The sequence below is a fragment of the Drosophila hydei genome, unplaced genomic scaffold (assembly GCF_003285905.1).
Source record: "Drosophila hydei strain 15085-1641.00,03,60 unplaced genomic scaffold, DhydRS2 tig00000415-arrow-arrow-pilon, whole genome shotgun sequence".
Lineage (NCBI taxonomy): Eukaryota > Metazoa > Arthropoda > Insecta > Diptera > Drosophilidae > Drosophila > Drosophila hydei.
Window position 1 is genome coordinate 197104 of NW_022045726.1, and position 13156 is coordinate 210259.

Below are 13156 nucleotides of genomic sequence, written 5' to 3' on the forward strand. Positions count from 1 at the left end.
TTGTAAATTTTTAGGCATTTCAAAAGTTGTCGCCGAAGACAAACTGAAGCCCAGCCCCAGCACGACTTTTCGCAGCATCCGCCCTCCCGTCAACACTATCTTTGTGTATATGCGTAAAAAGGCGAATAATTTGCATGAGATTTGATTTCATGCCGCCAAACGAGAGCGCGAAGCGGAAAAGGTTCTTAAGCAAAGGCGCGAGGCACGCACACTAAGTGTGCCTCAAAGGGAGTGTGTGTTCGCCTGTGTGTGTGTGTGTGTGCTTCCTTGTATGTGGGGTTGATTGCAGCGTCGTTAAGCAACATTAATTTGAGGCACTGCGTGGCAGCCAACAATGCAACGCAATGCTTAGGCCTGAAGTCTAAGCAGCTTAAATAATCGTATTCGGATCAGCACTTAAATGCGCTCACTGGTTAGTGCTTAGTACTTATATTTTACTGGGAATGCATTGCACGTAAGACTGATGAGCTCGACTAACCTGCAGTTAAATATGATAACTGTAAATACATAAATTTTGTAAAATATTTAAATTGCAATGGAAAGGCAATGGCAAGGGATTAAGGCTGGCAAGGCTTGGCCAGGCAGGGAGGGGGAGAGACTCAGACTCAGGGAGAGAGTGAAACGGAGTTACCTGTTAAGGTGCGAATGTGTTTTCTCTACAGGGTAGGCAACGCCAGCATAACTCAGCCTCAGTCTCAGCCTCAGTCTCAGCCTCAGCCTCAGCCTCAGCCTCAGTCTCAGCCCTTTGGGTTATCGATAACGTTCAGCTGCTGGAAGACTTCATCTTCTTTTTTTCTCGCACTCGTCGAAAGTGTGGATATAATTAAATCATTTTAACGAAATTCCGGCTCGGTTGTTAATACGCAACGTGAGTTTCGCCGTCAGTGAAGCAGCTGAAACGTTTAAGCCTGAGTAAATTCCCTTGAATCTTAAGCCCACATTCAGCGCAGATTGAAGCCGTATCGAAGCAGACACGCGAAAGACGCTTGAACCGAGTCAGTCGAGTCATTTGAATACGCAGTTCCTGCACACACAGACAGAGCTTTGACTGGACTCCATAACTCAAGTCGATTGCTCTTGCCTGGTCAGCCTGTAGCTGCATATTGAGTTGGTCGTTCGCTCAATTATCTAAGCAGCTTTAGTGCTTAGGCTGCGCAGCGATGAAGCATACTTTGGTAATTTGGTCATGGAGTGAATACTGTGGATACTTTGACTTCGATAATTTGTATTTACGCGCAGTTTATGCACGTGCAAAGTTGAGAGTCGTCGGGTCGTGCCTGGCTTTGGACGTGGACTAGCATCACGGAATGTTTTCCAATTGACAGCTACAGATACACAAAGTTGCAAATAAATACGAGTGTCTATTGCGAATGTGTTGCCACTGCCATTGTCATTGCTGTTGTTGTTGTTGTTGTTGTTGTTGTTGTTGTTGTTGTTGTTGTTGTTGTGGAGTACATATAAAAACAATAAGCGAAGCGCCAGGAGCAGCCCCGTTGTCGATGCTGTGGCAAAGGCAAACAAATACAACAATAAATATTAATAAATTTCACATGATCATAAAAATGAATTTGTGAATCCCACTCGCACACACACACACACACTCGCACACACACACACACACACATGCAAACATATTACATTATATGGCTTAACCATAACAAGGCAATCGCATTATTAGGCAGCACTGAGCACAAATACGACAGCGACAGGCTCGTAGCCTCGCAGCGGATGGCATGGGGCGTGGCTGGCAGGTGGGCTGGCTGCTTTTGAGTATATTTGGAGCTTTTTTCGCTCGCTGCTGGTAGACAGTGTTGTCTTTAAGCACCAACAGCTGTGAGGTGTTTCATCTTCAGCTGCGCGCGAGTGTGTGTGTGTGTGTGTGTGTGTCACGCTCGCATACAAGCGCCGAGTCATCGACACACGCATGACTGTAATATAAACATATGCAATAAGGTTATCTTATTACCAGCGCCAGGAATAGCTGCCAGAGACAGAGACAGACGCTGCGGCTTAAGCGGCACGGTCGGAGGTAGCAGTTGACAGCTCCACGATAAGGTGTGTGGAGCGGGTAACGGGGCTGTATGGTTGGGTGGCTGCTAACGGCAAATCGAAGCAGATATGATTCTGTACCCCACACCCCCCAATCCCTGTCAATGGATCGTTGGCAATTTGTAGCATTGCAAACGCTGAGATAACTAAAAAACATTTTCAACAAACACAAGATGAAGACAACGGGCTTATGTATGCTTTTTATTATTAGTATGAGCTATTATTATTATTATTATTGAATTTGCTCTTTGAGAAATGTGTAGTTCCCTATCAAGAGTGAGCACTTACCTATCCCATCAGCCTGAAGAGTGGAAGAGCGCAGCGCTCTGCTCAACCTGAAGAAGTTTCTGGCTGCAATGAAATCTCGCATGGTAATTTGAAGTGTATGTGCTTGAGTGATCTGAATTGTCCTCGGCGTTGCGTTGGACATTAGGCGAGTACGCCTTTTTATTTTCTATATACAGCTGCCACTGTTGGCAGCAAGTATCTGTTTAATGACCTGCCCAGGGCAATGAGGATGGCAATGGCATTGGCAATGGCAATGGAAATGGCAGTGGCAATGGCAATATTTGCGCATGCCACGCACCACCTTTCATATGTTGCGGGGCGTGTTTATTATATACGGTAATTTGAAGGTGAACCGGCTAGCAAGCCAGCAAAAGGCAACCTAATGCCGAGGCTCTTCTAGCGAGAGAGGAAAAAATGAGAGAAAAAATGGACCAATCGATAAGAATGTAATTTGCCATAATTCACTGAAATTTGCTGGGGATATTGGCTTTCGTTTGCTGTATGTATATGTGTGTATATGTGTGTGTGAGTGTGTGTGTGTGTGTGTAAAAATGCACAAGCGAAAGCCATTTTCCAGTGTGCGTGTGTTGGGCCTAACAAAAAAGAAAATTATTAATGGCAAAAGGGCAGTCGGTATTAAAATTACACCTACTAAAGCAGAGACACACACACACACACACACTCACTGATTTACGCAGCATATGCGTGTGTGCGAAAATTTATGTCAGTGTGCGTAGTCTGATGGAGACCCTCTCGCTCCCGTATGCATTAAATTGACATTCATATTACTTATTTATGCATGGGAAATTAATTTTGATATGTTGATTTCTTGCATGAGCAAATCCAACAAGCCGCAAGCCGCACACACACACACACACAGACGTATGAGATAGCAACATACTTATACGCAAATTGCATAACGTTCAATTATAGCACACATATAACGGTTAGTTAGTTAGATGTTCTAGGTTATGCCTAGCTACACTTACTGACTAAGACAGCTGTGTCTTGGATATAGCTAAAGATCCATTGAAATCTTAGATTTTAAGGAGCTCAACTTAAGATTAGTTAAGTATATATCACAAAGAGTAAGAGACGCTAAGGCTAGCAGTAATATGATATTTATTTTAAAGTTACACAAGTTTGAGTTATAATAAAATAATGAAAAATATTTTCACTATCAGTGAAAGGGAATTTATTGAGTATAACACTTAATGACAATATTTTGTAAATATATTGCAATCATTATCATTATCATTATCGTTTTTGAAGACATATATACCAAAGACTCTGTCAGCCCACAAAGCGCTTCGCACCTGCTGTGGATGTAGTAGTGCTTTGCTAGTGGATTATCCGCACTTCAAATGCGTTAATTTTGCTTAGTCAACTCATTATCATTGTTATAAATCAATATTAATCATTATGAATCACTATCTATGCCAAATGATGAACGCAGTGCACGACAAGTCTGACGCACGCAGTCATTACTTTGATAACAAATTTCTACAATATGCAAGCATTGCCCTAGTGTAGATTGAAAATGCCAAGCCAAAGCAAATAAAAAACAATTATCAGCTATTAAATAAATTGTCATATAAAGCAGAATTGCCAATTCAAAGTTATGCAACTCTAAAATAAGAGCTGTCTTTATATCATACAGGAAATACTCAATGTTAAGACTGCAACCAGTGCAGACTTAAGTTTATACTAAGTTCTTAGGCTGTTCACACTAGTTTAAAGAGTCTTAATTTAGCTAACATCTACTGCATCATCAGTTGTTGCCAGCTGAACTACTTCGATCGGGCTCTAGCTCTAGCTCTTGCGCTCTAATGGCTTCACCGGCTGGCTCTGGTTCTGTCTTTGGCTCTGGCTCTGGCTTTGGCTTTAGCTTCTAGTGCGCTTCCGTCCCGCTAATTCATTATGCGCACTTCCTGTCATCCGGTTCGGGCCCTGCGCATTACGAGGCCACCATTTCGCATTCATCGTGCCACAGACTCTGCCTCTCATTGTTTTTAATCACTTCGAATCGCCCCCCTCTGCCCACCGCCTAATTGCCTGAGGTCGCCCGTTGATTGGCAATATAGTGATTATGTATGCGTGCACTAATACATCTATATACATATATATATGTATATATGTGTATATATATAAAATAATAGTTATTCACGTTGCGTAGCCTGAGGCGCTTTAATTTGCATTCCTCATTTAAGAATCCATCGATTTTTGAGACCCTGCTCCGGGGCGGGCACTGGATAAAAGGTTTTGGCTGACGACTGATACCTGTTAGCTCACACCTGACGTTGGCAACAGCAAATGCTTTCGTTGAGCCAGCATAAAAGCTTTGCATGAGTAAAGCAATTGTCTCATCAAGAGCTATGCCTGTCTCTCAGCAGTTGTCCAGAGCTGAAGATGCGTTTCCTTAAAAGGCTACAGCTTAGCACAAAAACAAGAGCATTTTAGTTTCGAAATACTTTTTAAAAGGCACTTTCAAATGAGTTTTTTCTTCGCCCTGGATGGGGCATGAGGCGTGGGGCATGGGGCGTGGGGCGTGGGGCTTGGGCATTCCATATGCTAATACCTTGCCCCATCGGCTTGCCTATTAGTTTATTTTGGCAGAGTTTCAGACTCGTGTTGGAGCATTGGATAATCCCACCTCGGCCCATGTCGCCCACTTTCCCCACACATTTCTCAGTCAGCCAACAGCTTCAGTTCGAAAAACACTCCAAAGTTTGTCTGCGCAAATTTTGATAAATTTTGTATTTGTTTTGTATGTTTTGCCAGTTGCCAGTTGCCAGTTGTCGGTTGTCGGTTGTCAGTTGGTGGTAGTTGTTGTTGTTGTTCGGCGCACAATTAAGCGATAAGCATGCTAAATACACAATGCACCCAGTTACAATTCTCGGAATGGGTCGTTTAATGGAAACACCACAAAAATGTAGCATGGAAAGACACAAAACACGATGTTTCCGTTGCTCAATAAGAAACTCGAATGGCAAGTGGCAAGTGGGAAAGGGGCAAGGGGAAAAGAGGAAATGGGAAATGGGAAATGGCGCACATGTAGAAGGCAGTTGGTTTGGGCTTAGCCCATTGAGATGAAGATATTCACTTGAAAACTCATTAGTTGGAATTATAATTAGGCAATTATTAGGTTTTTAATTTGTTGTTTTTGCTCTGCGTGTGCGTGCGTGTGTGTGAGTTTTATTATTATTATTTGCTTTATAATTATTATTATCATCGCCTGCCGAGCTAGGCAAACAGTTTGCCAATTATTCCCATTTAAATGGCCCATACGTTCTCTAGGCCACAGCTGGCGAGCCTCGCAGTTTCCATGTTAATTGCGAATTGATTGAATTGATTGACAGCGAAATAAGAGTAAATAACAGTGGCAACTGTAACAAATATTTGTTTAATTCCATGAGGTTGTTCTTTTTTGAATTGCATTTATAATTATTTTTAGAGATTTGTTTAATATTTATAGCTTGAAATTAAAAGTGTCTACAGTTACCTGGAGTATTGTGAGTCAATCGGGTAGTCAGTCAGACCACATCAATCATTGAATCAATCAGTCAATGACAGTTGGGCCATTCATTTGTCAGTTTGTCAATCAGTCCAAGCTATTCAGTCAATCAATCATTAAATTTCATTCAATCAGACACTGTTTGTCAGTCAGTCGGTCAGTCAGTCAGCTGGTCAATCATTTAGTTAATTAGTCAATTAATGTAGTCGGTCAATATCAATCAGTTTGTCAATGTTCCTCATTCTAACTTATCAATCAATCAGTAACTCATTCACTCAGTCAGGCAATGTCAGTCAGAGTCAATCACACAATGTCAATCAGTCTGTAAATCATGTAAAGTTCGTCAGTCAAGCTGTAAATCCATTCAATCAGTCAATTGGTCAGTCAGTCAGTCAATCAATCACTCAATCAGTCATTTCAGTTAGTGTTACTCAAGCTATTCAAACAGTCTGTTACTTATTTAGTCAGTCAATGTCAATCAGAGTCAATCAGACAATGCCTATCAGTCAGTTAGTCATTCAATGTTCGTCAGTCAAGCTGTAAATGCCATTCAATCAGTCAATCGGTCAGTCAGTCAGTCATTCACTTACTGTCTGTCAGTCAATGCCATTTAAGCTAATCAATCAGTCAGTCAATGTCAATCAATCACTGCCCATCAGTCACTGTCAGTCACTCACTCATTCAATCATTTACTCGTTAAGTTTCCAGTGGCCTATTTAAGCTAAAAACAGAATTAATCGATGTTAGCTGACATTTCAAAGAAAGCGAGAGCGAGAAGATGAGAGAAGAGTTTAGGGCGTTGGATAATTGAGTGTTGGCTTTGTCGCCGGCATTGCCATGTGATAAATACAGTGTGTACGGCTGCGGGTATTATTTCAATATTATGAATAAAATGTAAGTGCCCCAATGTGAGTGCGCTGAAGTGCTAGCAGCTCGTATCACGTAGCAATGCCAGCGAATAAGCGACCGCAGAGTGAAGCTCAAACAAAAAGACGACGCCGACGAAAATAATTCCCAACCAGAGGCTTCTCTATAGGTGTGTGTGTGCGGGCTGTGTGTGTGTGTGTGTGTGTGTGTTGGGTAATAATCTTATCTTTAACTCGACAGAAACAGAAGCTGTTGCCGTTGTCGTTCTCGTTGCCGTTGCCATTGCCTGTGACCAGCGACTGTAAAATCAGCAACTGCGACTGCGACTGCGACTGCGACACCGGCTGCCATAGCTGTCGTTGCCATTGTACGGCAAATATGCGTGCCTCAGTCAAAGGCAGTGTTTGTGTGTGTGTGTGTCAAGAGTACTGCCATTTCCATATGGCGTCATTTTGCTGGCTGTCATGACGGCGACGGCTTCTGCTGCTGCTGCTGCTGCTGTTGGTTTCTTACAATTGAAATTTATAATTATTCAAATCGGATTTAAATACAGAGACACACACACACATATACACACTCAAGCCAGGGGCCTCTGAGAGCTGACAGTCTTTAGTTTTGAGCCAGAGCAAAAGCAGAAGCAGAAGCAACGCCGGCGGCTGTAAAATAAAATAATCAAAATTATAGGCTGCTTGGAGGCGCAACAGCATTTCGAGGAGTCCCGCGCGTAGGCGGACGCATAGCCGTAGCAGCGTATAGGCCGCGGATAAACGTGATGGCAGACAGGCAGGTGCATGCCGTAGTCAGACGAGAGAGCTGCTGAGCTGCTGAGCTGCTGGGCTGCTCTTTGCTGCTGCTTCCTGTCTCCCTCTCGCTCTCACTCCCTTTGGCTGTGTGGGTGACAGCGTCAAAATGTATGAAAATTAATTCATTTTGAAGCGTTAAGATTCTTTACGCGCTAATGAGTCGAAGTGTGTGTACGCACACACACACTCATACACAAACACACACACACACACTCACGCATGTGCTAAGCAGCTGCTTGTGTTTGGCAACATCTGGTTTTATGACCTGCTTGGCCGCATTTGCGATGCGGTTGCCAACTGGGCGTGGCAGAGCACGGATAAGCGCCCCAGCAATTCTCAGCTATAGCCGCCATTTAACCAAAAGCCGCCCGCCAAGCCAGCTGGGCCCCGTAAAACCACAACAAAATAAAGCTAACGCATAAAATTATGAAGCCGTTCGCTGTCACACGAGTTAACACTGCCTCCGCGGAGACACCGCGTGGCAGCACTCGGCTGTGTTGCTCTGTTGGCCGAGACACTATAGATTCCGCTTTGGTCAGCGAAGTCTCTGTGCAGCTGTGGAAGAGTATTTCATAAATGTCAGCTCGATGACAGCTGAGCTTTGTAACTTTGGAAAACGTTCGAGTGCAGCGTGTGACAGCAAACACGACAGGTCGATTACGGTTGATTTCCTTGAAAGATCAGTGGGCGGGGCTGGCGGGTCTGACTGGTCTGGCGGGGTCAAGTCCAATCTACTGCCAAATTACTTCAAATCGATTCATTTTCCAATTGCTTTTCGAAAGGCTCTGTTTTTGGTGCTATCCTCGCACACGTTTGGCTGCCTGTGTGTGTGTGTGTGTGTGTGTGTGTGTGCTGCAAGGAACTGCGCCATTGCCTCGGCCTGGCAGCGACAGGTGGAGGCAACAGCAATGCTAAAGATACTTGGACAAGCTTTGGCGTTGCGTTTTTCGTCGCTGGCTATGAAACAGATAAATTGCAAAAGTTTTTCCAAATATTTTCACAAGGCGCTGCCGCCGGCAAGAGCTCAGGACCCAGGACTCAGGCGCTGCTCCTGCTAAGGACGACGCTCACAAAAAGCGGCAGTCGGCAAAGATTGGGCATTGAGGACGTGGTATAGCCCACAAAAATGGATCGTCTGGCGGGCATAGCGCAAAAATCTGCAATAAAATTTTACCAATAAACTTTAGACACACACCAAGCACACACGCACACACACGCACACACGCACACACATGCCAGCAGATGCGGATGTGTGGCATGCGGATATGCGGATGTAGACAGGTGAAACTTTTTTGAACTATACTAAATTATTGTAGTTGCCGGAAAAAAGTTCGCCTGCCGCTTGCCGCACGCACAACAACAACAACAACAACAACAACAACAACAACAACAACAACAACAGCAACAACAACAACTGCCATATACACTCACACGTGTTAACCCTTTCCTCTAGCTTTGTTGGCGTGTTGGGACGACGACGCACCTTTTGACATGCCCATGGACAGGGCGAGAGCGAGCGAGTGCCGTGGGCCTGTGAGTGCCGTAGGAGTTGCGTTCGCCACAGCAGATAACGCTGCACATATGCGAGCAAGACTAAAGCTATAAAATGCGGTTAACTAATGGCAGGGACTGTAACATCAACACCCCAACGCCCCACCGCCCAAACACCCAACGACCCACCGACCCACCGCCTGCGTGACACCACTCGAATAGAAGGCTTTGCCCGCTGGACCGTGGCAGTTATTAACATTGAGCGGTAAAGGGTTGAGCGGCACGTGCAGAGACTGTGATTTTAACTGTGTGTGTGTGGGCGTGTGTGTGTGTGTGTGGGCGTGCGAGTTGTCTGCAACATTTCATTGCACTCAGTGTGTAGTGGCTTTTGTTGTTGGGTTACATTGGGTTACATTTTTTGCCGCCATGTCCAAAGTGACAAATGTGCCAAACTTGTGCGAATTTCAGGATGCACAATGACAATGCCAGGCGCAGAGCAGCTGCGATAAACCGACCCACCGAGCCACCGAACGATTCACTTCTGTGTTAAGTTTTTACGTTTTCAAGGTCACCGTCCGTCCACCCACCCGTCCGACCGTCCGCTCCTCCTTCCTTCCGTCCGCTCGTCCAAGCGACCTATTGAAAAGTTTGCACTCCCGCACAGAGACTGCAAAGCCCGACACTGAACACCAGAAATATGATGTTTTAGTGAGTTCTCCCATGGGGTAGCTGGCTTAATTTATTGATTCGCTAGCTACGAACTGGCCAGTGCAGTGGCCAGAACTTGTGGACCACAACTTAAATGTGATTTGTGTAATTTGCGGGCAAAGCCAAGTCCGATTGCATTACAACTTATGAGTGTGTGCAGGCCAAGAGCCATTTCATAGGTAATATCTCCGGGTGTGTATCCGGTTCGACTCTTGAACAAACACAAATTGCAACGGGCTTACCTGCAACACGGACTCGGACTCGGACGCTCAGCTCGAAGGGCTGCTTGCTAATAGCTCAGGGTCCGGCCGGAGCATGTGAGACGCTTGTTTTGGGGTGCTGCTTTTACTGCTTAGCAAAAGTTTGGCCACTATCAAAATCAACCAACTAATATGTCTTTCATATAATTTATGTGTGTGAGCCGCATAAAATCCGAAAAGCAAAGTCCACGCCCCAGCAACGTGCGACGGTCGCGGCCGTCAACAAACCAAGTGACACCAACAACAACAGGCGCTCCTTCGCTCTCTCTCGCTCTCTCTCACTCTCTCTGTGGTAAGAAAACTTTCTTAGTTGGCACACAAGGCACGTCCGCCTGTGGATACAATATGTCATTGTGGCTCCCAGCTCCTCGCCACATGAGTGCCGGCACTGGCTGCGGTCCCCGCCGGAGCACTTGGCTTGTAACATGTGTCACTCGCGTCTCGGCTCCGCCTGGCGGTCAGCGGCGCTGCCCGCCTTGGGTAGAGCCGTGTTGGATGGCGGCATGCAGCGCTTGTTGACAGCACTTACGGCCTCAAGTACGGCGCATAAATTTTTGCATTCCGCCAAGCTAATATCAGGAGTTTCGCTTGCCTTTGGCTGCCACCTGCTGCCCGCTGCGTCTTAAGTTACACTCATTGTGTGCGTGTGTGTGTGTGTGTGTGTGTGTGTGTGTGTGTGCTCGCTCAACATGTCACAGTTGGCATGCAAATCCTAAAACAATCACTTAAAGTTATACGTGCGGAAGGATCACACTTGCCATTGTTTCTGCTGATGCTGGCCATGGAACATTTAAGACTCCTAAATGTTTGCGGCTTACTTCATTTGAAGCTATTAGCAGCCCACGTAGCGTCCAAGTGTCCCATCAAATATCTGGAGCTGTGAGTCCCAAATAAATTGTCATTGCTTCAGTTTACGGTTCGCCAAACTTGATTTACTCTGCTTTAGTCCAATTCTGAAATCTGAAATTTGAAATTTGAATTTTTAATTGGATTTCGCCTCTATCTATGTGGATCTATATGATTATGTTTAATGTTAACTATTAAAAACTTGGTTAACGAGCAATTCCTCACAGCATGTCTGTCATCTTCAACAGAAATCTCACAATTTGCAGCCGTATCATGTATTTCCTTCGCGGCTCGTCTCTCTCTCCCCCGCAAAATGATTTTTAATAAAAATGAAATGGCTTTTTTAAAGGAGGAAGTGGCTTTTCGGGGAAATTAACCTATTAAAAATATTCTGAGAAAAATCAAGAAAATATGCTTTAAGTATGTGGCAGACAGAGAGTATAGAGTATAGAGTATAGAGTATAGAGTATAGAGTATAGAGTATAGAGTATAGAGTATAGAGTATAGAGTATAGAGTATAGAGTATAGAGTATAGAGTATAGAGTATAGAGTATAGAGTATAGAGTATAGAGTATAGAGTATAGAGTATAGAGTATAGAGTATAGAGTATAGAGTATAGAGTATAGAGTATAGAGTATAGAGTATAGAGTATAGAGTATAGAGTATAGAGTATAGAGTATAGAGTATAGAGTATAGAGTATAGAGTATAGAGTATAGAGTATAGAGTATAGAGTATAGAGTATAGAGTATAGAGTATAGAGTATAGAGTATAGAGTATAGAGTATAGAGTATAGAGTAGAGAGTATAGAGTATAGAGTATAGAGTATAGAGTATAGAGTATAGAGTATAGAGTATAGAGTATAGAGTATAGAGTATAGAGTATAGAGTATAGAGTATAGAGTATAGAGTATAGAGTATAGAGTATAGAGTATAGAGTATAGAGTATAGAGTATAGAGTATAGAGTATAGAGTATAGAGTATAGAGTATAGAGTATAGAGTATAGAGTATAGAGTATAGAGTATAGAGTATAGAGTATAGAGTATAGAGTATAGAGTATAGAGTATAGAGTATAGAGTATGGAGTATAGAGTGTAGACTGGAAGCTATGTAAGATCTCTGCTCTTTGATCTATATATATGTATATGTACCCTGATATGTCGAGAGTAAATGGAAGTTGGGGATTTGTTGCTTGCGTGCTGGTAGTGAAAAGTTGACAATGGAAATTGCGATAAGCCACTCAACGTGTGGTGGTGGGGCAGGGCACAATCAATGCACCGCTGACCAGCTGACGAATTTGCCGTGCGGCACATTAATGCGACTAATGGGCAAAGTTTTATGCCTGTGCAACACTTGAGGCATTCTCGCCTCAAGTGCCAGCAGCAAGCAGCAAGCAGCGAGCAGCGCGATTCGCTTTAATACGCGCCTCACTTAAAGTGCGACAGGAGTTGCCAATGTTATAAAATTATGCTACGAATCGAGCCGAAAGAGAGCGACGCAGCACGAGTAAGAGACAGAGAGAGACAGATAGAGATAGAGGGACAGAGTGAGAGAGAGAAAGGGAGAGCGGGCGAGCAGGAGTGCGCAGCTTAAGAGAGCGCAAGCGAGTCGCTTATCAGCCAATGGCCCAATGTTGACAATGCTGACCTGTCCAAGACGCAGCAACAGCGGCCCGGAGTTTGTCAGGCTTAAGGATATCTAATGTTTGGGCCTACAACTAGCTGTTCGAGCTGGCATTGTTTGGCGGCAGCCAGCAAAGAGAGAAGAGAAATCGCGGGCGATATGAAATTCGAAAGGTTTTCGCCACCAATCGGCAGCAGCGCTCGGCTCGGCGGCGGTCGGGCCGTTGGCGCGGCTCCTGTCGGCTGCTTGGCCAACGGGACTCGACAGTTGGTTATGAAATCTCAACGTGTTCGCACGTGCCGCACGGAGCACGCAGCAGCAGCCAACCAGCCATCAAATCAAGCAAATATCACAAACTCACAACAGCCGCAATAAACATCAAAACTGTAAACAGAGCAATAAAACAATAAAACAAAAAACCAAACCAAAAAAATGGAAAATAAAAAATAAAATAAAAACAAGAAAAACAGAAATCTAAAAACTAAAATCAAAATCAAAATCAACAAACTACAGAAAAACATCCAAGTTTCACGAACTCATTTCAAACTCAGTGTCTGGAGAATCGTTACAGAAATTCAAAACGCCATCAATCAAATCGCAATCAGCTCAATCAACACGCTGCGTGCACAGTTTATAGAAACAAATATAAACCGAGTTTTCACTTTTCAATTAATCCGTCGGCAATTAAATCATCCCGTTGTTGTTGGTTA